Source organism: Musca autumnalis, unplaced genomic scaffold, assembly GCF_047663935.1.
Source record: "Musca autumnalis isolate F117 unplaced genomic scaffold, ASM4766393v1 scaffold_1, whole genome shotgun sequence".
NCBI classification, from domain to species: Eukaryota; Metazoa; Arthropoda; class Insecta; order Diptera; family Muscidae; genus Musca; species Musca autumnalis.
In genome coordinates, this window is record NW_027411644.1 from 58,894,755 (window position 1) to 58,922,262 (window position 27,508).

Genomic DNA, 27,508 nt, shown 5'->3' on the forward strand with positions numbered 1-27,508 from the left:
ATTACAAAAAAATCGGAAATGGGTTGCATTATCGACTATTGCCATATCTCTGCTATTTGACCACCTACGACAACCTACTTTACATCATTAGAAAGGTGATATTTTCTACTTTCATTGTCATTGCCCCATACAGAAGCTGAGATATTCGCTTTTTATCCACCTAAGTTTTTTGCCCTTTCCGACCCCTAAATATTATCCGACCATCACCAAAATCAATAGGCTTCTTCCCCTCCGGGACCCCCATCAACATCCAAAATTTCGTGACGATCCGATCAAAATTGCGACCTGTAGCGTGATTACAAGGTTTAGATGGACAGACGGACAGACGGACGGACTGACGGACGGACACACATAGCCAGATCGACTCAGCTCGTCGAGACATTCATTTTGGTATATATAAGTATGGGTCTACGACCATTATTTCGATGCGTTACAAACTTTTTGGCCAAAACCAACTTATAATACCCTCCCCACATAGTGGTGTAGGGTATTAAAAGTCTATTTCCCCGTCCTTTTCCGACCATAGTTTCTTCTAATGTTTTATGCGATTGAGCCTCTAATATCATATTCAATCATAAAAAATTGCGCATATTTGCGCCATTCCGAAAAAATCTAATTTTTCTCAACTAAAATATGAAATATTTTTATATGGAATTGAAAGGTTTACTCAAACTAAATTTTGCTCCGCGTTATAACCGGGGCTCTTATTTATCAGACTAAACCAACACCTATCAAATATGTTTGCATTATTTAGAAACATTCACGGCTTTTCTCATGTGAATTGAGAAAAATTTTATTTAAGTAAGTTTCAAAAAATAAAATTTGGAATGAAATATATGTATATGGGACTATATTTACATCTGTACTGATTTGTTTGAAAATTGGCTCAATGTTTTTTAAGGCTAGTTCAGGTTGCATGTGTCAAATTTCAGTGATTTTGGTGCATTTTTATCTCATATCAGATGAGAATATATATGGAAGCTGCATCCAAATCTGGACCGATTTTCATTATTTTCTATAGGATTAATCCTTGTGCAGAAGATATGCTTTGTGCAAAATATTATATCAATCGAAGTATAAATGAGCTTTCTAGGACTTTTGATGGGACGGGTCACCTATCTTTTTCGTTTTATTTTGTCGAAATATGAAGATGGGTATGCCAACAGTAATTTGTTACTTACAGATTTTACTAAAGCGAAATTTTGACTTCTACAGTTCCCTTTTTTTTAAATGCATATTTTTTAATTCGTTTCGCTTAAATACACGATTATTATGTTCTTAATGATCCCACAAAAACATATGCTGATCGGTTTATTCGTTTTCGAGCTTCAGTGGTCACCGCAAACTGCTTTAATAAAAACAGTGTTTCGTAGGTGGCCATTTGTCAGAGAACTGTGCAATATTTTTCAACAAAAAAAAAAAAATTGAAAGTAGCTCAAAGTATTATAAATCAGATGAAAACAATATCTTTTGGAAAAAATTGGTAGATTACTTGTAAAAATTCATGAACAATTTCATTTTTCGTGCACAATAAGTGACCATAACCCACTAATTGTGGACAAAATAAACTTATAATACTTTTTCCACATTATATTGTGAAGTATAAATATGTGAGATCTAAAACTAGTATTCCAGAGTGTATATAAGTTTTGTCATAAATGTGATAGTATATTAAGAAATCGAATCATATTGAAAGATGCAATTATAATTCTTTTGTCATGGAACATTACTAAATATTATAAATGCTTTGCTTACAAGTTTACTCATAGATTTCCTATAAAATGAATAAGCGATTTATCAAAATGTTATTAAGTTAATCTCTCTATCATAAAAAATAAAAATTCTTTTGATAAATGTAGAAAAAAACATTTTGCCCGGAGTCGGAGTCGAGCTTTTTTTCACGACTCCAGACTCCGACTCCGACTCCAGCAAAATTTGCTAGACTCCGACTCCAGACTCCGACTCCGCAGCCCTGCTATAGATATAATACCTTCTAAGGGTCCTCTGTAAACCGAAGACTTTCTATAGGTCTTCTATGGACAGAGGACCCACTGAAGGTCTTCTACGGTCAACAGACAATCCAAGGGCATTCTATAGGCTGAAGGCCTTTTTAAGGTCGTTTACGGACAGAATACTATACTTACATATACAATAGTTTTCTATAAACTGAAGACCTTCTACAGGTCTCCTGTCCGTAAAAGACCTTCAACTGGTCTTCTGTCCATAGAAGTCCTTTAGACGGTCTTCTGTAAATAGAAGGCTCTTGGGAGGACTGGTGTCCTGAGAAGACCTTCAATCGATCTTCTGTTCATAGAAGCCCGTTAGAAGGTATTCTGCCCTTAGAAGACCTTCTAAACATTCTGGAAGACCTACTAAACCTTGACGGAAAATCCTCTAAAGGCCTTCTATGTACAGACGAACATCTAAAGGTATTTAAAGGACAGCATATTTTATTAATTTATTTTATGGACAGATTATCTATCAAAGGTCTTTTATGGACAGAAGTCCTTCTCCGACAGAAAAACTTCTTAAGGTAATCTTTGTACAGACCTCTTAAAGGTCTCCTTTGGGCAAAAAACGTTCTAAAGATCTTCTATATGTGGGAGATATTTTAAGGGCCTGTTATGGACAGAAGACCTGCCAGAGGCCTTCTATGTCTTCTTTGGGTGGTAGACTTTCTTAAGGTCTTTTTGAAAATAAGATCTTCTAAAGGTCTACTATAGACAGAAACCCTCAAAAGGATCTCCTGAAGACCGAAGTACGTGTCAAGAAGAAGATGTCTTTCTAAAGGCCGACTAACTTAAAATTGCCTTCAATTGCCGTCCTTTTTCCCTCAAGGTAGGATAGTGCGAGCTTCTGTCTCAATGTGTCACAAAGAAACTAATGAACTAAGAAGTACTTACGTGTACTTCCCAACATGGTATATAAAAAGTGGAGACAAGTTTTGTTTTTTTGTTGTTTTTGTTTTGTTTTCAATTTACCTCCACATGAGTTGTTGCATTTAATTATTTATTTTTCTGAAAATTTATAAAAACAAACGAAACGAAAAAAAAACACGCAAACAACAACATTGTCTGTACGAAGTGAACACAAAATTTCAATTGGTGTGAAATGAAACAAAAGACTTAAGACACAAACTTTAAAGATGCCACAGCACGGCTCGAAAAAAACAATAACAACAACAAACAACAATGTCGATGGTGGCGGCGGTTGGGGTTGTGGTGTTGGTGTTGGCAATGAAACCTTAGACTTAAAACACAAACTTGATACGTGTGAAAATGAAGGTAAAATCGTATAAGAAGAAGAATAAAAATAAAACGGAGACATTGGAACCAACCGAAAAAAACGAAGCACACACGCTGTGTGACAGGATAACACCAACAGCTAACTGACACTCTTATTTACCAAGTCACAGTTATTGTGAAGTTTTTTTTTTCGTTTAGTTTGGATATTTTTGTTTTCAATTTTTTTTATATTGTAAAGTAGTGTTCACAGTGTTTGGAGGGAGGAAAATAATTATTGAATGGAAGTGGAAATACAGTGGCTTATGGCAAAATGGGTAGCTTTAGTAATAAACATAAATGTCATAAATTAACAAGAGGGATTACTTCCAATATTTTATTTATTTTTTTTGTTTTCAGAAATAGTTACTTATGTCAAAATATGTTTTTGTTGATCTTATAGGAAATTAAACATTAAATTAGCAACAAAAAAATCTGTTGGATAATATATGCTACAAAGTAAACCGTTCTTGGTTACATATTTTCCAAACAAAGCCTTGCATTTTATAACCGTAAAATTCACAATTAGAATAATTTGTCTATAAATTTGTTTTCCTTTTTGAAATATCTTTGAATACCCATAGAAATATCGTAACAAAAATTTAAATAATATTCTACTTACGGGTTTGTTGTAATTTTTTTAAAGCCACATAATAGGATTTTTAACTGGGTACGGATAGAAGAAATTAAATCTGGAAAATAAAATAAACAATTATTAATAGTCGTGGGGGAGTTAATCAACATAAAAACTAAACTAAGAGAACTAATTTAAATGTTATCAGAAAGCGAAATAAACAATATAGAATATGATGTTTGGTCTAAAGTTGAGGATATTTGAATTAATAGGTACTCTATAAAAAAAAAAAAATAAAAAACAAATCCATTTTTTAAAAAATAGAATTTGCTCAATGATTTGTAAATATATTTTTTATAAAAAATCCACGATTTGTGAATATCATTTTTATAAAAAATCCACGATTTGTGAATATCATTTTTATAAAAAATCCACGATTTGCGAAAAATATTTTTATAAAAAACCCACGATTTTTGAAAAATATTTTTACAAAAATTAATGATATGTGAAAAATATTTTTAAAACAATTCCATGATTTGTGAAAAATATTTTTATAAAAAATTCACGATTTGTGAAAAATATTATTATAAAAAATCTACGATATTTTTATAAAAAATCCAAGATTTGTGAAAAATATTTTTATAAAAAATCCACGATTTGTGAAAAATATTTTTTGAAAAAATCCACGATTTGTGAAAAATATTTTTATAAAAAATCCACGATTTGTGAAAAATATTTTTATAAAAAATCCAAGATTTGAAAAAGATATTTTTATAAAAAAATCGACGATTTGTGAAAAATATTTTTATAAAAAAATCCACGATTTGTGAAAAATATTGTTATAAAAAATCCATGATTTGTGTAAAATATTTTTATAAAAATTCCACGATTTGTGAAAAATATTTTTATAACAAGTCCACGATTTGTGAAAAATATTTGTATAAAAAATCCACGATTTGTTAAAAATTATATTTATAAAAAATTCACGATTTGTGAAAAATATTTTTAAATAAAATCCACGATTTGTGAAAAATATTTTTTATAAAAAATCCACGATTTGTGAAAATTATTTTTATAAAAAATCCACGATTTGTGAAAAATATTTTTATAAAAAATCCACGATTTGTGAAAAATATGTTTATAAAAAATCCACGATTTGTGAAAAATATTTTTATAAAAAATCCACGATTTGTGAAAAATATTTTTATAAAAAATCCACGATTTGTGAAAAATATTTTTATAAAAAATCCACGATTTATGAAAAATTTTTTATAAAAAATCCACGATTTGTGAAAATTATTTTTATAAAAAATCTAGGATTGGTGAAATGTATTTTTATAAAAATCCACGGTTTGTAAAAAATATTTTTATAAAAAAATCCACAATTTGTGAAAAATATTTTTATAAAAAATCCACGATATGTGAAAAATATTTTTATAAAAAATCTACTATTTGTAAAAAATACTTCTATAAAAAATTCACGATTTGTGAAAAATATTTTTATAAAAAATCCACGATTTGTCAAAAATATTTTTATAAAAACTCCCCGATTTGTGAAAAATATTTTTTATAAAAAATCACGATTTATGAAAAATATTTTTATTAAATATCCACGATTTAAAAAAAATCCATGATTTGTGAGAAATCTTTCGATATTTTTATAAAAAGTCCACGACTTGTGAAAAAATTTTTTTAAAAAATCCATGATTTGTGAAAAATTATTTTTATAAAAAAATCCACGATTTGAGAAAAATATTTTTATAAAACATCCACGATTTGTAAAAAATATTTTTATAAAAAATCCACGATTTGTGAAAAATATTTTTATAAAAAATACACGATTTATGAAAAAATATTTTTATAAAAAATCCACGAATTGTGAAAAATATTTTTGTAAAAAATAGACAATTTGTGAAAAATATTTTTATAAGTAATCCACGATTTGCGAATAATATTTTTATAAAAAATCCACGATTTTTGAAAAATATTTTTACAAAAAATTAACGATGTGTGAAAAATATTTTAAAAAAAAAATGCATGATATGTGAAAAATATTTTTAAAACAAATCCATGATTTGTGAAAAATATTTTTTATAAAAAAATCCACGATTTTTAAAAATTAATTTTATAAAAAATTCACGATTTGTGAAAAATATTTTTTAAAAAAAAATGCATGATATGTGAAAAATATTTTTAAAACAAATCCATGATTTGTGAAAAATATTTTTTATAAAAAATCCACGATTTGTGAAAAATATGTTTATAAAAAATCCACGATTTGTGAAAAATATGTTTATAAAAAATCCACGATTTGTGAAAAATATTTTTATAAAAAATCCACGATTTGTGAAAAATATTTTTATAAAAAATCCACGATTTGTGAAAAATATTTTTATAAAAAATCCACGATTTGTGAAAAATATTTTTATAAAAAATCCACGATTTGTGAAAATTATTTTTATAAAAAATCTAGGATTGGTGAAATGTACTTTTATAAAAATCCACGGTTTGTAAAAAATATTTTTATAAAAAAATCCACAATTTGTGAAAAATATTTTTATAAAAAATCCACGATATGTGAAAAATATTTTTATAAAAAATCTACTATTTGTAAAAAATACTTCTATAAAAAATTCACGATTTGTGAAAAATATTTTTATAAAAAATCCTCGATTTGTCGAAAATATTTTTATAAAAACTCCCCGATTTGTGAAAAATATTTTTTATAAAAAATCACGATTTATGAAAAATATTTTTATTAAATATCCACGATTTAAAAAAAATCCATGATTTGTGAGAAATCTTTCGATATTTTTATAAAAAGTCCACGACTTGTGAAAAAATTTTTTTAAAAAATCAATGATTTGTGAAAAATTATTTTTATAAAAAAATCCACGATTTGAGAAAAATATTTTTATAAAACATCCACGATTTGTAAAAAATATTTTTATAAAAAATCCACGATTTGTGAAAAATATTTTTATAAAAAATCCACGAATTGTGAAAAATATTTTTGTAAAAAATAGACAATTTGTGAAAAATATTTTTATAAGTAATCCACGATTTGTGAAAAATATTTTTATAAAAAATCCACGATTTGTAAAAAATATTTTTATAAAAAATCCACGAATTGTGAAAAATATTTTTGTAAAAAATAGACAATTTGTGAAAAATATTTTTATAAGTAATCCACGATTTGTGAAACATATTTTTTAAAAAATCCCCGATTTGTAAAAAATATTTTTACAAAAAATCCGCTATTTGTAAAAATTTTTTTATAAAAAATCAACCATTTGTGAAAAATATTTTTAAAAAAAATCCACGATTTGTAAAAAATATTTTTACAAAAAATCCACGAATTGTGAAAAATATTTTTATAAAAAATCCACGATTTGTGAAAAATATTTTTATAAAAAATCCACGATTTGTGAAAAATGTTTTTATATAAAATTCACGATTTGTGAAAAATATTTTTATAAAAAATCCACGAGGCGTGAGAAATACTTTTATAAAAAATTCACGATTTGTGAAAAATATTTTTGTAAAAAATCCACTATTTGTGAAAAATATTTTTATAACAAATCCACGAGTTGTGAAAAATATTTTTATAAAAAATTCACGATTTGTAAATAATATTTTTATAAAAAATCCACGATTTGTAAAAAATATTTTTACAAAAAATCCACGATTTGTGAAAAATACTTTTATAAAAAATTTCACGATTTGTGAAAATATTTTTAATAATAATATCAACGATTTGTGAAAAATATTTTTATAAAAAATCCACGATCCATCGACGATTTGTGAAAAATATTTTTATAAAAAATCCACGATTTGTGAAAAACATTTTATAAAAAATCCACGATTTGTGAAAAAAATTTATAAAAAAATTATTTTATAAAAATGATAGTCCATACACTGGTATAAAAGTCCCACCGTAATGTACAGAGTGACGAATATGGTGTTTACTACTTCGTTAAAATGCTCCGAAATGTCCCAAAAATTGTAGTCAAGTCCAGATATTTTCTCTATGTAGTCTTTGTGATCTGAATTACAAAAATGTATACTTAATTAATTGCAGTTTTGACTTTCACCAATATTTAGTTGCCTAACTGTACGTAAATATAACTCGACTTTTATATGAAATGAAAGTGAATTTTTTATGGTAATGAAGTAATAAACATTTTTAGAAAAAATATCAAAATATCATTATTATATAATTCACAAAAAATGCGAAAGGGAAAAATTTCTCCCATAGACAATTTTATCACATAAAAAATTCCTTTAAAAGTGCATAAAAGTTGCAACATTCACACATTAACTGCTCATCTATGTATATATATATTTTCCCAGCAATCATAGCCAGCATTACTAATAATATTTCTAAAAATAAAAAAAGCGAAAACTGATTTTCTACTTGGCTGACTGTTACTTTTCAAACATTTTGAGTGGTGCACACAAAATCGTTTTTTTATTACATTTTTTAACTGGTTTGCGAAAAAAATGCAAAGAAACCTCCAAAAACAAAACATTTTGTTATGCTTTTGTTAAGAATAGTAAAAGATAAGGCAACAATAATACAAAAAAAATTTTCTTTTTACAAAAATTAAAACAAAAAAGAAAAAACGCAAAAAAGTAAATATTTTTACGACAAAATTTTTATTTGTAAAAGTATAAAAATGCAGTCAGCCTGATGCACTAATACTAATACAACCTTGTGCATGCATCCACACACAAAGACACGACGTTCGCATGAATAAAAATCCGAAAAACCACTCTTACCACATTCCAGAAAGCCTGCAAAATTTTGTTCAAAGTTTCTGTTCTCTGCACACTAAAGAGAGAGCCGAGAAGACTAACAACAGCAAATACGAGACACACATGGAACATTTTTCCCGCAAACAAGAGACACACGAAATACATTAACTTAACAGCAACAATAACAAAAGACAACAACTAATAAAAAGCCACAATAAAAATAAAAAAACTAACGAAAATAAACTCCAATGTAAAATAAAATGAAATCCAAAAGGAAAAGCAGAAAAAAGGAACACTAAAATGCTTTTGTTATTACAACAATTTGCAAGCAAAGACGAATACAATGCATACTTTGTTCTTATTGTTATTGTTGTTGATGTAATGGTGTAGTGGGAGTTTGTTGAAGTATTGTTACATTGGAATTACATAATCATTGGATGAATTTAAAGGAGGGCAATTTGGAGAAGGGAAACTTACATCGAAACGAAAGATTTAAGACACAAGAGTGACTGAAAGGTAAACTATTTTTTTTGATCATTGGAAAATACTTTTTAAAAAAATTCACGTTTATAAAATTTCTTTTTTAAAAAATCCGCGCTTATGAAAAATACATTTTTTTAAAAAACCATGCTTATGAACAAAATATTTTTTAAAAAACCACGTTTATGAACAAAATATTTCTTAAAAAACTACGCTTATGAACAAAAAAAAATTTAAAAAACCACGCTTATGAACAAAATATTTTTTAAAAAAATCCACTCTTATGAAAAAATATTCAAAAATAACTACGTTTTTGAAAAAAGTATTTTTAAAAAAATCCAAGTTTTTGAAAAAAGTATTTTTTAAAAAATCCAAGTTTTTGAAAAAAGTATTTTTTAAAAAATCCAAGTTTTTGAAAAAAGTATTTTTTAAAAAATCCAAGTTTTTGAAAAAAGTATTTTTTAAAAAATCCAAGTTTTTGAAAAAAGTATTTTTTAAAAAATCCACGTTTATGATAAAATATTCAAAAATATCAACGATTTTGAAAAACGTATTTTTTAAAAAATCCACGTTTTGGAAAAAGTATTTTTTAAAAAATCCACGTTTTTGGAAAAAGTATTTTTTAAAAAATCCACGTTTTTGAGAAAAGTATTTTTTAAAAAATCCCCGTTTTTGAGAAAAGTATTTTTTAAAAAATCCACGTGTTTGAAAAAGTATTTTTTAAAAAATCAACGTCTTTGAAGAAAGTATTTTTAAAAAATCCATGTTTTTGAAAAAAGTATTTTTTAAAAAATCCACGTTTATGAAAAAATATTCAAAAATGTCTACGTTTTTGAAAAAATATTCAAAAATATCTACGTTTTTGAAAAAAAGTATTTTTTAAAAAATTCACGTTTATGAAAAAATATTCAAAAATATCTACGTTTTTGAAAAAAGTATTTTTTAAAAAATCCACGTTTATGGAAAAAGTATTTTTTAAAAAATCCACGTTTATGGAAAAATATTTCTTAAAAAATCCACGTTTATGGAAAATATTTTTTAACAAATCCACGTTTATGAAAAAAATTCTTTAAAAAATCCACGTTTATTGAAAACATATTTTTTAAAAAATCCATGTTTATGAAAATATATTCCTTAAAAATTCCAAGATAATTGAAAAAATGTTCTTCAAAAAATCCACTATAATAGAAAAAATGCTCTTTAAATATCCACGATAAAAGAATCAGTGTTCTTTAAAAATCCACGTTAATAGAAAAATTAGCATTAATTGTCCTGAAATATTCTTTAAACAAAACCAATTTAATTGGAACATATTTAAAAAAAAACAACATTAATTGATAAATATTAAAAAAATGTAATTTGAATTAATTAATATTTTATAAAAAATCCACTTTAATTGAAAAATATTTTTTAATTTGAAAATTTATGGAAAATATTTTATGAACAAATATTTTTTAAAACATCGACGTTTATTATTATTATTTTTTTTTTGAAAACCACGCTTGTGGAAAGTTTTTGTGAAAACAAGTATTTCTTAAATCCACGTTATTTTTTTTTTTTGTGAAAAAATATTTTTTTTTATTTTTAAAATTTTTAAAAACACCCACATTTATGAATAAATTTTTTTTTAAAGAATCCACGTTTATGAAAAAATATTTTTTAAAAAATCTACGTTAGTGTAAATTTTTTTAAATCCTCGTTTATGGAAAAATATTTTTGTTTAAATCCTCGTTTATGAAAAAATATGTTTTAAAAAATCCACGTTTATAGAAAAAAATATTCTTTAAAAAATACACGTTAATAGAAAAAAAATATTTTTTAAAAATATCCGCGTTAATAGAAAAAAATATTCTTTAAAAAATCCACGTTAATAGAAAAAAATATTTTTTAAAAACTCCACGTTTATAGAAAAAAATATTCTTTAAAAATCCACGTTAATAGAAAAAAATATTCTTTAAAAAATCCACCTTAATAGAAAAAATATATTTAAAAAATCCACGTTAATAGAAAAAATATTCTTTAAAAAATCCACGAAAAAATATTCTTTAAAAAATCCACGTAATAGAAAAAAATATTCTTTCAAAAATCCACGTTAATAGAAAAAGATATTCTTTAAAAAATCCACGTTAATAGAAAAAAATATTCTTTAAAAAATCCACGTTAATAGAAAAAAATATGCTTTAAAAAATACACGTTTATAGAAAAAAATATTCTTTAAAAAATCCACGATAAAAGAAAAAATTTTCTTTAAAAATCCACGATAAAAGAAAAAGTGTTGTTTAAAAAATCCACGATAAAAGAAAAAATTTTCTTTAAAAATCCACGATAAAAGAAAAAGTGTTGTTTAAAAAATCCACGATTATAGAAAAAAATGTTCTTTAAATATCCACGATAAAAGAAAAAGTGTTCTATAAAAAATCCACGTTAATAGAAAATTGACGTTAATTGTCCTGAAGGTCCATAAAGAAATATTCTTTAAATAAAACCAATTTAATTGAAACATATATTTTTAAAAAAATCCACATTAATTGAAAAATATTTAAAAAATGCCATTTAAATTAATTTTCTTTCGAGTTGAGCTGTTATGAGCTAAGAGGTACATTGAAAAATTAGGAAAACACCGAAGTCCCACACATTCAACCATTATACTACGTTTTACGGGTGGTTAAGTCCGATAATTAGGCATATTCGAATGCTATTTTAGTGGGTGGACGAATGCTAAGATTGGAAACTAGCATTCATACCACAAATCTTTCGAAAATTGTATACTCGAATTAATTATTTATTTTATTGTCAGTTATTTAATTCCAAAATTTTCCAATAGCCCGACTTGGCTGACAACCCTATTTCTTCAATGATTTTTTCCACCTTTTTTTGTATTTGATCTTCTGTATAAGAAGATTTGATCATCAATATTTGTCATCGGAAGCTTTGACAAGTTGATGGTGGCTCAGAATGCTAATTGAAAAATATTTTTTAAAAAATCCACGTTAATTGAAAATAATTTTTTACGTTTATGAAAAATATTTTTCTATATTTATGGAAAACGTTTTATGAAAAAAAAATGTTTTTAAAACATCGACGTTTATTATTTTTTTGTCGTTTTTTATTTTTGTTTGACGTTTATTATTTTTTTTTAAATCCACGATTGTGAAAAATATTTTTTAAATCCACGTTTGAAAAAAAAAAAACAATTAAATAAAAACAAGTTTTTGAAAAATATTTGTTTAAATGCACGTTTGTGAAAAATATTGTTCAAATCCGGGTTTATGAAAAATATTTTTTTAGTGAAAAAAAAATTAATTTCTAAATTTTTTGAAAAATATTTTTTAAATAATCTACGAAAGTGTAATTTTTTTAAATGCTCGTTTAAAAAAAATATATTTTTTTAAATCCTCGTTTTTGAAAAAATATTTTTTGTTTTAAATCCTCGTTTTTGAAAAAATATTGTTTTTTTAATTCCTCGTTTATGAAAACATATTTTTTAAAAAATCCACGTTTATGAACAATTATTGTTTTAAAAATCCACATTTATGAAAAAAAATTTAAAAATTCGCATTTATAAAAAATATTTTTTAAAGAATCCACGTTTATGAACAATTATTATTCTAAAAATCCGCATTTATGAAAAAAAATTTAAAAATCCGCATTTATAAAAATTATTTTTTTAAAAATCCAAGTTTATTAAAAATATTTAAAAAAAACACGTTTAAGAAAAAATAATTTTAAAAAATCCACGTTTATGAATTTTTTTTAAATCCACGTTTATAAAAAATATTTTTTAACATCCACGTTTATGAAAAAATATTTTTTAAAAAAATACACTTTTATGAAAAAATATTTGTCAAAAAACCCCACGTTAATAAAAATAAAAAATATTGAAAAAGTATTTGTTTTAGAAATTTTCTGCATTTATGGAAAATATTTTATGAAAAAATATTTTTTAAAACATCGACGTTTTTTATTTTGAAATCCACGCTTGTGAAAAATATTTGTTTAATCCACGTTTGTGAAAAAATATTTTTTAAATCCAAGTTTGTGAAATTTTTTTAAAAAACACGTTTTTAAAAAATATTTTTTTAAATACATGTTTGTGATTTTTTTTTTTTAAATTCAAGTTTGTGAACAATATTTTTTTAGTAAAAAATACTTTTTTTTATCCACATTTATGAAATAATATTTTTTAAAGAATACTAATTTTATGAAAACATATTTTTTAAAAACATGTACGTTTGTGTAAAAAATTCGTTTAAATGCTCGTTTATGAAAAAATATTTTTTAAAGAATCCACGTTTATGAAAAAATATTTTTTAAAGAATCCACGTTTATGAAAAAATATTTTTTAAAGAATCCACGTTTATGAAAAAATATTTTTTAAAGAATCCACGTTTATGAAAAAATATTTTTTTAAGGATCCACGTTTATAAAAAAATATTTTTTAAAAAATATACGTTAGTGTAATTTTTTTATGAAAAAATATTTTAAAAAAATCCACTTTTCTAAAAAATAAATTTTTAAAAAATCCACTTTTATGAAAAAATATTTTTAAAAAATCCACGTTTATAAAAAATATTTTTTAAACATTCACGTTTACGAAAAAATATTTTTTAAAAAATCCACGTCAATGAAAAATATCTTTTTAAAAAATCTACGATTGTGAAAAATTATTTTTTAGAAATTATATGATTATGAAAGTAATATAATTTTTCTACAAACATCCCAGAAGGGACAAGGGAGACTTCTCTCATATCAATGAGTTCACCCCGATTCAAATTAGCTCAATGTTAAGGGACCTACAGTTTATCGCCGAGTCCGAACGGCGTGTATAGAAAAAGTATTCTTTAAAAATGTACGTTAATAGAAAAAAATATTCTTTAAAAAATACCCGTTAATAGAAAAAATCTTTAAAAATCCGCGTTAATAGTAAAAATATTATTTAAAAAATCCATGTTAAAAAAGAAATATTCTTTAAAAAATCCATGTTAATAGAAAAAATATTTTGTTTTTCAAAAGAGTCAGGCTTAATCCCATAGTCCTTGTTTTAATGTTTTATTAAAACAACTTTAATTTATTAGTGGGAAAAAATTTGGCGATGTTTACCAAGGGGTAAGGCAGGGAATACTATAGTTTCAGATCTCGCCACAGATCTTCATCAGTTCCCTTATTTCTTGTTTTTCAACAAGAAACTTTTTATACCCAAGTGTCAATTGCTAGCTCAAATAGATACGTGTGCAAAGAAACACTCTGATCGAGAATTTCTTTGGCACTACCTAAACTCGAGCAACTTCACTTGCAAAGAAAACCAAATCTTTCCCACTGCTATGCGTTCGTTGATTCTCATCGGAAAAACACATAACTAATTTGTTGGTTTCATACTACAACAATAAACAACATTTCGACGGTGCCCGGTCTCACAATTAGGAGGGTTGGCATTTTTTATTTGGTATGACGACTTCTATTTCGTTTTTCAAAATAGTCAGGCATAATCCCATAGTCCTCCATAGTTTTGAAAAACAAAATAGAAGTCGTCATCCCAAATAAAAAACGCCAACCCTCCTGAAAAAAATATTCTTTAAAAAATCCACGTTATTAGAAAAAATTATATGATTGCTTAAGTCTGGAGTATTTCTCCATTGGCTTAACTTCGTTACTATCCTCTTTGCAGAGAATAATGTTTACAAAACGCACTGACTGCTTGCGAAATTTACTGATCGCTACCAATATCATGATTTCATCCCGGCGAAGGGAATTATCAATTGGCTTTTCAGTTTTTGAAATGATGATTTTTTAGTGAAAACCTGAACACTTTAAGCATCGAGTATTCTCATGTTAATGAGAATGATGCTCACTTTTCGGCTTTCCCAAAAAAAAACACCAGAACAAAATATTTGCAAGCTGCCAGCACGATTCAACTAAGAAATCAAATCATGTTAAGATGAAATAACATCAGCACAGTTACCTGTGCGTTTGTTGTTGGAATTTTATTTACAAAATTCCCTTTTGCGCGTGCCTTCGCTGTTTTTTGTTTGTTCTGTTTTGGTTGAAGATTCAATCATATGATTGCTTAAGTCTGGAGTATTCCTCCATTGGCTTAACTTCATCACTTTCCTCTTTGCAGAGAATAATGTTTACAAAACGCAAATATTTTGTTCTGGTGTTTTTTTTGGGAAAGCCGAAAAGTGAGCGTCATTCTCATTAACATGAGAATACTCGATGCTTAAAGAGTTCAGGTTTTCACTAAAAAATCATCATTTCAAAAACTGAAAAGCCAATTGATAATTCCCTTCGCCGAGATGAAATCATGATATTGGTAGCGATCAGTAAACTTTGCAAGCTGTCAGTGCGTTTTGTAAACATTATTCTCTGCAAAGAGGATAGTAATGAAGTTAAGCCAATGGAGAAATACTCCAGACTTAAGCAATCATATGATTGAATCTTCAACCAAAACAGAACAAACAAGAAAAAATTATCTTTAAAAATTCACGTTAATAGAAAAAATATTCTTTAAAAAATACACGTTAATAGAAAAAATCTTTTTTTTAGTAAAAATTCTTTACAAAATCCAAAATTATAGAACAAATATTCCTTAAAAAATCCATGTTAGTAAAAAAATTTTAAAAAATTCTTTAAAAATATTCTTTAAAAAATCCTCGATAATAGAAAAAATATTCTTGAAAAAATCCTCGATAATAGAAAAAATATTCTTGAAAAAATCCACGTTAATAAAAAAATATTCTTGAAAACTCCACGTTAATAGAAAAAATATTCTTGAAAAAATCCACGTTAATAAAAAAATATTCTTTAAAAATCCAAGTTTATTGAAAAATGTCTTTAAAAAGCCACGTTTATCGAAAAATGTCTTTAAAAAAAATCATGTTTATGGAAAATTTGTTTTTAAAATTCCACTTTTATGGTTTTTTTAAGAATCCAGGATTTGTAGAAAAAAAATTCTTTAAAAAATCCACGTTTATGGTTTTTTTAAGAATCCAGGATTTGAAGAAAAATTCTTTAAAAAATCCACGTTATTGGAAAACATCTTTAAACAAGTAAAAAAGTATCAGTCGACATTGCCGACAGAGATATACCCTCAGCCTGTGTGGATTGAAGAACTTTTTTTCCAAAAAAACTTACGTATTTAGGGGGGTTTCAAAACAATATGGATAGGATTAAAGCGCAAAAATTTGCGGGGATATTGGTAGTTAGGGTGTTTTAAACTGAGTTTCGACAATATTTAGAGTACCATTTTAGCGAATATTTCCGAACTATAGTGGGGGAGGTATCGGAAGGTCCACTCCTTCCACCTTCGAATTTCATCTAATATTCAAAGAAATATTTTAATATCCAAAGTGTGGACGAACGCAGTATTCGGTTCGAGCTCTCCAGTCACTACATATGTTTGGTGCCATAGGGGGTTTTTACAACTTTCGGACTTTTTTTCTCAAGAAGTATGGACTTGCCCTTGAAAAAACGTTTACTGTCGTAATTAAGGCAGCGAATGCAAGTTGCTTCAACAAAAATCAAAGTGATCCGAGAGCAGGGCTTAAAGAGAATTTATCCAAAAATGTAAAAAGGTACCCGACGGAGTGGACAAATATAGTCCATATTCGAACCTGACCTATACCTGGTAGATATATTAGGATGTGTAAAGTGTGGACCAAATCTGTCACTCCCATCAAGAGTTATCGTACGCACAATTTTTCCGAACATTTTTGAACTTTTGTGGGGGAGGTACCTGAAGGAGTGGACCGATATGGCTTATCTTCGAACTTAAACTGAGTTTGCACAAAATATTACGAAGACCACATTTTGGACCGAAAAGGCAGATCCGTTCGAGAGTTATCCTACGATCCAACCACTACGCACGGTGTCATAGGGTTTTTTTGCACCTTTCAGGCTATTTTCTCAGGAAGTATGGACTTGCCCCGTAATGAAACTTGTATCGTCGTATGGGGGAGAGAATATAAGTTGCTACAACAAAAATCAAAGCGTTTCGAGAGCAGGCCCTAAACTGAACTTTTCCGAAATTTAGTGTGGGAGGTACCCGAAGGAGTGGACCGATTGAGTCCATATTGAAACCTTATCTAAGTCTGGTACATACTTCACGATGTGCAAAGTATGGACCAAATCGGTTACTCCCTTCAGGAGTTATCGTGCGCACAAATGCCCGCGAGGAACCCCAAACGGCAAATTACCGCTAGTTCGTTTCAAAATAGAAACTTAAATTAAAAAAAAAAAAACAAAAATCAAAAAATTGGTAGGAGCTGTTATATGGGGGCTATACTAAAATTTGGACTTATGTTGACCTATCTTGACCATTTTTGGTGAGGACGTCTTGTCAAATTATTGATAGTTTGGTCAAAAAATGTAGCTAAAATCCTCAAACTATCAAAATCGGAAGGTATCGTCATATGGGAGCTATACCTAAACCTGAACTTATGTTGACAATTTTTGGTGGTGATGATTTGTAGCCATTGAGAACATCAAATGTTGAATTACAGCTAATTCGGGCAAAAAGTGTAGATAAAATGCTCAACATACCGAAAATCGGGAGGTACATTTATTTGGGGGCTATACCAAAATTTGGACTTATGTTGAACATTTTTGGTGATGTTTTTTTGAGCACTGTGAACTTTAAGTGTTAAATTTCAGGTAGTACGGTCAAAATTGTATCTAAAATCCACAAAATACCGAAAACGTGGAAAAAAGACACATATTTTCGGGGTTAATAGAAAAAAATATTTTTTAAAAAATCCAGGTTAATAGAATAATATTTTTTTAAAAAATTCAGGTTAATAGAAAAAATATTTTTTAAAAAATCCACGTTAATAGAAAAATTATTCTTTAAGAGATCGAGGTTAAAAGAAAAAATTTTCTTTAAAAAATCCACGTTAATAGAAAAAATATTCTTTAAAAAATCCACGTTTACGTTTTTTTTATATCCACCCGCGTTTATAATAATAATATTTTTTAAAAAATTCAGGTTAATAGAAAAAATATTTTTTAAAAAATCCACGTTAATAGAAAAATTATTCTTTAAGAGATCGAGGTTAAAAGAAAAATTTTCTTTAAAAAATCCACGTTAATAGAAAAAATATTCTTTAAAAAATCCACGTTTACGTTTTTTTATATCCACCCGCGTTTATGAATTAAAAATCGTTAAGAATATTGTTTAAAACGGTTAGTTCTCGCTTGTCCTAGTAAAACAATAGATTTAAGAAACAAACGTGATAAATACCATCCATTTTCTACCCAATGGGTCTCATGCATAAAACGTGAGCTTGAGCTCGAACTCGATTTTTTGAGTAAAAGGTGCTTGTCGTATGCAAAATAAAATTTGATGTATTTGCTTTTACTCACTGCTCACGTTTGATCTCTTCTTGCTCAGTTTGAACTTAGAAGTTGAAGTTAGATGAGATTGTTCTCATTTTCATATGCATAAAAACAAGGTTTTGCTTACTTTTGTGAGCTCTTGCTTGAATTTTGTGGAGCATGCCTTTTAGTTGACTCGCGTGCACTAAAAAGGAATCATGGCTGAATATTTTGTACCACAAATAAATAAAAAATTTTATCAAAAGCGTAAGACAAATTTAGCAAGTGAGGATAAAAATTTATACAGGTTTGAAATCTTATTTTATTATTTTTTATATAACTAATAATAAAATGATAAATATATAGATTTGATGGTAGTAGCATTTGCTGGTTAGCGAATTATTTTTTGAGGAGTCAGAAGAAAGACGTGGTGGTGCCCTCAGCAACATTGATAAAATTCGACTCTATTTAAGATTCTGTGCAGATCCTGGATTCCAAAATGGTATAGCCACAGATATTGGGGTCCATCAACCAACTGTGTAGCGAACAATTGCGGAAGTTGCAAAACCTATATCTGCCAAAGTAAGCGAATGGATAAAATTCCCGAAAGATGTAGATCAAATAAAAGATTGTCAAAGGAAATGGCAGGCAAATTAATGCTTTCCATTTGCAATTGGAGTTATTGATTGTACTCACATAAAAATTAAAAAAAAAAAACCCACAAATCAAACCCACAAATCTTTCATTTTTGTACAAAAAATTTAGGTACATCGTCAGTTTCTATTTTATTATTATTTGCTTCTACTTCTACTTCACTTACACTTGACGACTTGTTTGTACTTCAATAACAATTAGAGGTTTGATCTCAATTTACTCAAGTAAATGCAATTGGTTTGAACTCATTTTTATGCATACGAAATTGAGCAAAAGCTGTTGCTGTTCGATCTAACTCAACTTACGAGCAATTGCTTACTTGACTCAACTCATCGCTTTTACTCGTTTTTATGCATGAGACCCAATGTTTCAACTATTAACTCTGTCCACCCACAACAAAAGACTTAAGAAACATACGTGATATTTCACAATATGATATTTCACACACAGTTTCTGCTAATCTCCACATTTTTCAGAACTTGTGTTACAAACTGCATGATTCACCAAACATGCATTTCCAACTGCTGAACATAAGCAGGAATGTCTGGATGCCATGAGAATACAAAAAGAGACTTAAATTAATGCAATGCAGCCACAGTGTGTAGCACGTTTTTTTTATTCGACAATTTTTTGCCCATTTCATTGTTGCTGTTGTTGTATTTCACTTGGGTTTCTGTTGCTGTTATTCATTTGTGACACGCAATTTAAGGTATTTTGTACACAATGTACATGTGGCTGACTGACTGACTGGCTGGTCGGCTATGGGGCCCTGGATGCATGGAGGCATGCGTGTATGAGTAAAGGCAAAAAACTAACAATCACACACAGATCCCTAACACTCACTCAATGAAAGTCTAAACTCAAAGAAGCAGAAGGATTTTCTTTACAAGCAAAGTCGGCAAAAAACACCAAACCCCACACGCATCATGACATTAATGCATCTTTTTTTTTGTAGCTTCGCATAACAAGAAGTTCCTACATTTAAATAGTTGTGAAGTTGTTGTTGTTGGGCTGATTTCATTGGCATATGTTGCGAAATGGGATGTGATGTGGTGCAAAACACCATATGTAAAATATTGCCATGATTTTTTTAGCTGACATCTTCCGAAAAACGAAGAAAACGTCCTGCTTGGAAATTAAATATTCAAAGAGCGGGAGAAATCCTCATGCAGTCTGCTAGCTAGTAAATAGCATCTTAAGAGAGTTGTTGTTCTTAGGCATTTTGTTGTTGCCACAGCTTACATGCTGTGCCATTTAGTGTTTTGTATGGAAAATGATAACAAATCATTGCATTTGTTTATTGGCTAAAATCGAGTGACATATACGCTCACGCACACCTCTTAATGTTACAAATGACATTCCTGGGCAAGTTTATTACTTGTGGTTGTGGCAGTTTCTTGTGTTGTTGTTGTTGTTGCTATTGCTAGTATTGTTGTATTTGGGAACTAGACGACGGCCTCTTTTTTGTTGTCTATGTCTAAGTTGGGGTTATAAATTTCTATCTACGGGTATTTTGTACGAATTTATAACATCTATTAAATCTAAACATAATCATAATTTGTTGTCTTCAAACATGCAATGTAAAGTCAACTACCAACATACCATGTCGGATGATGATGGGGATGTGGTGGAAAAAGTCCATGAGGGAAAGGTTTTGTGTAATGTATTTTGTGGTAAGTGAGAAGCTAAAGTTTTAATGGAATTTGTCAAAAAGATGAGTGAGTGGTAATTATGGGAAGTGGATTATATTACACGAAAATGGAGGGAGAGAGGGATGGAAGAATATTTTTTAAAAACTAACGTTATTTAATATTTTTTAAAGAATATTTTTCTTCCGACCTTCACATCAATAAACGTGGATTTTTAAAGAATATTTTTCTTCCGACCTTCATCAATAAAGGTGGATTTTTAAAGAATATTTTTCTTCCGACGTTCAAATCAATAAACGTGAATTTTTAAAGAATATTTTTTTTCCGACGTTCACATCAATAAACGTGGATTTTTAAAGAATATTTTTCTTCCGACCTTCACATCAATAAACGTGGATTTTTAAAGAATATTTTTCTTCCGACCTTCACATCAATAAACGTGGATTTTTAAAGAATATTTTTCTTCCGATCTTCACATCAATAAACGTGGACTTTAAAAGAATATTTTTCTTCCGACCTTTACATCAATAAACGTGAATTTCAAAAGAATATTTTTCTTCCAACCTTCACATCAATAAACGTGGATTTTTAAAGAATATTTTTCTTCCGACCTTCACATCAATAAAGGTGGATTTTTAAAGAATATTTTTCTTCCGACGTTCAAATCAATAAACGTGAATTTTTAAAGAATATTTTTCTTCCGACGTTCACATCAATAAACGTGGATTTTTAAAGAATATTTTTCTTCCGACCTTCACATCAATAAAGGTGGATTTTTAAAGAATATTTTTCTTCCGACGTTCACATCAATAAACGTGAATTTTTAAAGAATATTTTTCTTCCGACCTTCACATCAATAAACGTGGATTTTTAAAGAATATTTCTCTTCCGACCTTCACATCAATAAACGTGGATATTTAAAGAATATTTTTCTTCCGACCTTCACATCAATAAACGTGGATTTTTAAAGAATATTTTTCTTCCGACCTTCACATCAATAAACGTGGATTTTTAAAGAATATTTTTCTTCCGACCTTCACATCAATAAACGTGGATTTTTAAAGAATATTTTTCTTCCGAACTTCAGATCAATAAACGTGGATTTTTAAAGAATATTTTTCTTCCAACCTTCACATCAATAAACGTGGATTTTTAAAGAATATTTTTCTTCCAACCTTCACATCAATAAACGTGGATTTTTAAAGAATATTTTTCTTCCGACCTTCACATCAATAAACGTGGATTTTTAAAGAATATTTTTCTTCCGAACTTCAGATCAATAATCGTGGATTTTTGAAGAATATTTTTCTTCCTACCTTCACTTCAATAAACGTGGATTTTTGAAGAATATTTTTCTTCCTACCTTCACTTCAACAAACGTGGTTTTTTTAACGAACATTTTTCTTCCTACCTTCACTTCAACAAACGTGGTTTTTTTAACGAACATTTTTCTTCCGACTTTCACTTCAATAAACGTGTATTTTTTAAAGAATATTTTCCTTCCGACCTTCACTTCAATAAACGTGGATTTTTTAAAGAATATTTTTCTTACGAACTTCAGATCAATAATCGCGGATTTTTGAAGAATATTTTTCTTCCGACCTTCACTTCAATAAACGTGGATTTTTTAAAGAATATTTTTCTTCCGACCTTCACTTCAATAAACGTGTATTTTTAAAGAATATTTTTCTTCCGACCTTCACATCAATAAACGTGGATTTTTAAAGAATATTCCTTCACTTCAATAAACGTGGATTTTTAAAGAATATTTTTCTTCCGACCTTCACATCAATAAACGTGGATTTTTAAAGAATATTTTTCTTCCGAACTTCAGATCAATAAACGTGGATTTTTGAAGAATATTTTTCTTCCTACCTTCACTTCAACAAACGTGGTTTTTTTAACGAACATTTTTCTTCCTACCTTCACTTCAACAAACGTGGTTTCTTTAACGAACATTTTTCTTCCGACTTTCACTTCAATAAACGTGTATTTTTTAAAGAATATTTTCCTTCCGACCTTCACTTCAATAAACGTGGATTTTTTAAAGAATATTTTTCTTACGAACTTCAGATCAATAATCGCGGATTTTTGAAGAATATTTTTCTTCCGACCTTCACTTCAATAAACGTGGATTTTTTAAAGAATATTTTTCTTCCGACCTTCACTTCAATAAACGTGTATTTTTAAAGAATATTTTTCTTCCGACCTTCACATCAATAAACGTGGATTTTTAAAGAATATTTTTCTTCCGACCTTCACTTCAATAAACGTGGATTTTTAAAGAATATTTTTCTTCCGACCTTCACATCAATAAACGTGGATTTTTAAAGAATATTTTTCTTCCGAACTTCAGATCAATAAACGTGGATTTTTAAAGAATATTTTTCTTCCAACCTTCACATCAATAAACGTGGATTTTTAAAGAATATTTTTCTTCCGACCTTCACTTCAATAAACGTGTATTTTTTAAAGAATATTTTTCTTCCGACCTTCACTTCAATAAACGTGTATTTTTTAAAGAATATTTTCCTTCCGACCTTCACTTCAATAAACGTGGATTTTTTAAAGAATATTTTTCTTACGAACTTCAGATCAATAATCGCGGATTTTTGAAGAATATTTTTCTTCCGACCTTCACTTCAATAAACGTGGATTTTTTAAAGAATATTTTTCTTCAGATCTATAATCGTTGATTTTTGAAGTATATTTTTCTTCCGACCTTCACTGCAATCACCTTCAGACCAATAAACGTGGATTTTTTAAAAAACATTTTTTCATCAACCTTCAGACCAATAAACGTGGATTTTTTAAAGAATATTTTGTATCAACTTTCAGATCAATAATCGTGGATTTTTGAAGAATATTTTTCTTCCGACTTTCACTGCAATAAACGTGGACTTTTTAAAGAATATCTTTTCATCACCTTCAGACCAATTAACGTGGATTTTTTAAAAAACATTTTTTCATCAACCTTCAGAATAATAAATGTTGATTTTTTAAAGAATATTTTTCTTCCGACCTTCAGACCAATTAACATGGGCTTTTTATGGAATATTTTTTCATCAACCTTCGGACTCATAAACGTGGATTTTTTGAAGAATATTTTTAATCAACCTTCAAACCAATAAACTTGGATTTTCAGGCCAATAAACGTGGATTTTTAAAGAATATTTTTCTTCCGAACTTTAGATCAATAAACGTAGATTTTTAAAGAATATTTTTCTCCCGAACTTTAGATCAATAAACGTGGATTTTTAAAAAAAATTTTTTTCTTCCGACCCTCACATTTTCAAAGAATATTTGTCTTGCGACCTTCACATCAATAAGCGTGGATTTTTAAAGAATATTTTTCTTCCGACCTTCATATCAATAAACGTAGATTTTTGTAAAGAATATTTTTCTTCCGACCTTCACATCAATAAGCGTGGATTTTTAAGAATATTTTTCTTCCGACCTTCACATCAATAAACGTAGATTTTTAAAGAATGCGGGCAAAATTTGGCTTTCGTAATATTTTTAAGTGACCAATTTGGTCCATACCTTACTCATCCTACTATATCTACCAAATATAGAAGAGGTTCGAATATGGGCACTATTTGTCCACTTCTTGGGGTATCTCCCACACAAAATTGCGCATAATTTGACTTTAAGACATGTTCTCGAATCACTTTGATTTTTTGTTGGAGCAACTTGCATTCGCTGCCTAAATCGCGACGGTAAAAGCTTTTTTCAAAATGTGTAAAAAACCCCTATTTCACCATACACGGTGCGCCTTAACTAAATTTTAATGAAAGAAGCTTAAACCTGGGAAGTTATTGCGGTTTCTGAAACTACAATGTTCATAGATGAGAAAAATAAAAAAATCGCCAGAGGGATTTTCATATAAATCGCGGTCAAAGTTCACATTTTTAGGGCTTTTTTAGGTTTTAACGATTGTGCTTGGAAACCGCAAGCCCTATCGGAATGGGATTAAAAAAAGTATTGTAGCAGTGAAAATTCTCTACAAGATTGACCTTAATGGTATTTTCGTAGGTTTTACCATTTTTGAGATATAGAAGTTCAAATTGGGACAATGTACTGACTGTATGGCCCCCTATAAAACGATGTCATGCAGGGTGCAAATCAACTAACTTTGAATGAAAACCGCATATACCTGGAAAGTTTTCGCTGATTCTAAAACAGAAATGTTCATAGATGAGAAAATCCAAAAAACAAAAAAATCGCCGGAGGGATTTTCAAGTAAATGGCGGTCAAAGTTCACATTTTTAAGGTTTATTTAAGGTTTTCGCGATTTTGCTTGGAAACCGCAAGTCCTATCGAAATGGGGCTAAAGAAAATTTTGTAACTCTGAAAATTCTTCAGGCTGTTATGATTTGTTCCTAGGTTTTACCATTTTTGAGATATAGAGGTTCAGGCCACATTTTTAGGTCTTTTTGTAAGGTCTGTCACGATTTGCTTGCAGAAGGCTAGTTTTATCGAAATGTGACTACAGAAAATCTTATAGCTGTGAAAATTCTCTATAAGATTGGTTTTCGTAATTATTTCCTAGATTGTACCATTTTTGAGATATATAAGTTAAAGTTGGGAAATTGCAGTCATGACCTTGTTTTATAAGGGGACGATACAGTCAGTGAATTGTCAAAATTTGACCTTCTATATCTCAAAGATGGTAAAACATCATACAGGACAATCTTGTATAGAATTTTCACTGCTACAACACTTTCTTTAATTTCATTTCGCCCTCCGGCGTTTTTTTTTGTTTTTTTCTCATCTATGAACATTGTAGTTTCAGAAACCCGCAAAAACTTCCCAGGTGTAAGAACCTTTCATTTAAATTTAGTTAAGGCGTACCGTGCATATGTAGTGGCTGGAGAGCACGATAACTCTCGAACTGATCGGTTGATTTGGTCCAAAATTTGGCTTCGTCATATTTTGTACATAATTAGTTTCAATTTTTAGATCCACACTTAGATCCGGCACTTCCCAACCCCCAATATTTAAAATATGTCACTAAAATGGTATGCACGATATCTCTTGAACGGTGCAAACAATTTGGTTCAAACTGGATCTTCTTATATTTTGTGCAAATGTAATTTCACTTTTAAAATGGTCTATATCGGTCACCTCTTTAGCGTAACTCCCCCACAAAAGTTCCAAATTTGTGTCTAAGTGCAGTTTAGGGTCTGGAAATGTATACCGATGCTGTTTTCCGTGGACAGGCCCTAGCATACTGACGAGTGGGAGCGATATCTATCGAAAAGATAACACTCTCAGAATAAGATCCACTTCCACAATGGACTATGTCGGTCCATTCCTTTATGCACCTCCTCCGCAACACTTTTGAACTTTAGTTCTAATTAATATTTTTGCCGGCAAGTTCAAATGTCTAAAAAGGGCCACACAATTCTGAAAATACCATTAATACATTTTATTTGTCCGTGGATGAAAGTTTCAACTCATATAGGCTGAGGGTATATCTCTGTCGGCGACGCTGACTAATACTTTTTTACTTGTTAAAGAATATTTTTCTTTCGACCTTCAGGTCAATAAACGTAAATTTTTTAAAGAATATTTTTTCATTAACCTTAAGGCCAATTAACGGGAATTTTTTATTGAATATGTTTTCATCAACCTTCGGACCCATTAGCGTGAATTTTTTATGGAATATTCTACATGGATCTGCAGACCAATTAACGTGGATTTTTATGGAATATGTTTTCATCAACCTTCGGATCCATTAACGTGGTTTTTTTATGGAATATACTTCACGTTTAAACGTGGATTTCTTAAGAATATTTTTCCACGTTTAAACTAGGATTTTTACGAATATTTCTGCACGTTTAAGAATATTAAACGTGGATTTTAAAGAATATTTTTCAAGTTTAAACGAAGTTTTTTATTGACTCGTCTCGGATTGTTTAACCTTTCTTTGTATTTTTTGTGTCTTTGTGGCCTTTGTTACTACGGTACAATTTTCGTGGATTTTTAAGAATATTTATCCACGTTTAAACGTGGATGTTTTAAGAATATTTTTTCACGTTTAAACGGGGATTTTAAGATTTTTTTTAAGTTTAAACGGGGATTTTATTTTTTTTACTTTTAAACGAGGATTTTTAAGATTATTTTTCCACGTTTAAAAGTGAAATTTTTACAATAGTTCTCCAAGTTTAAACGTGGATTTTTTTAAAAATAATAATTTCCACGTTTAAACTTGATTTTTTTAAGAGTAATTTTTCCATGTTTAAACCTGCATTTTTTAAGAATATTTGTTCAGGTTTAAACGTGAATTTTTCAAGAATAGTTTTCTCCATTTAACTTGCTTTGGTGTCAGTTTAGTTCAAATCTGGTAACTCATTTTTAACACAGTTGCAGTTGACGAATCGAACTAAAACTTTGCACACTTTTCAGATTTGAATGACATATAACGGTACCCCCACATAACGGTACCACCCGATTTGAAGTATTTTGAGGATTTTGTCTTCATTAGCTGTAATTTGGCATTTGAATTTCCCAATGGTCCAGGAACTTCCCCCCTAAAAATTGAGGACAAAAAAATCTATTTACTAAAAAGTTAAAAATAAAAAAATAATTAAAAATTTGAGTTACAGTGTTTTATTTATTTATTTTTAGTCCTATTATAAATAAAACACTGTAACTTAATTTTTTAATTATTGTTTATTCCACATTTATACGAGATTTTTTTGGGAATATTTTTCAACAACATTTTTCTTCCGACTTTCAGACAAATGAACATGGATATTTAAGAAATATCGTCAGACAAATAAGCGTTTAAACGTGGA

General features: G+C 28.3%; 1 protein-coding gene across 2 annotated transcripts in view; it reads right to left on the reverse strand.

Moving 5' to 3' along the window:
• The window catches only part of Fbxl7 (F-box and leucine-rich repeat protein 7), a 183,701-nt gene that overhangs the window by 113,521 nt on the left and 42,672 nt on the right, over nt 1-27,508 (reverse strand). For both annotated transcript variants that reach the window (XM_073975667.1, XM_073975672.1), the window contains exon 2: nt 3,904-3,973. The gene's annotated coding sequence lies outside the window, so the exon portion shown is untranslated. The remainder of the gene's footprint in view (nt 1-3,903; nt 3,974-27,508) is intronic.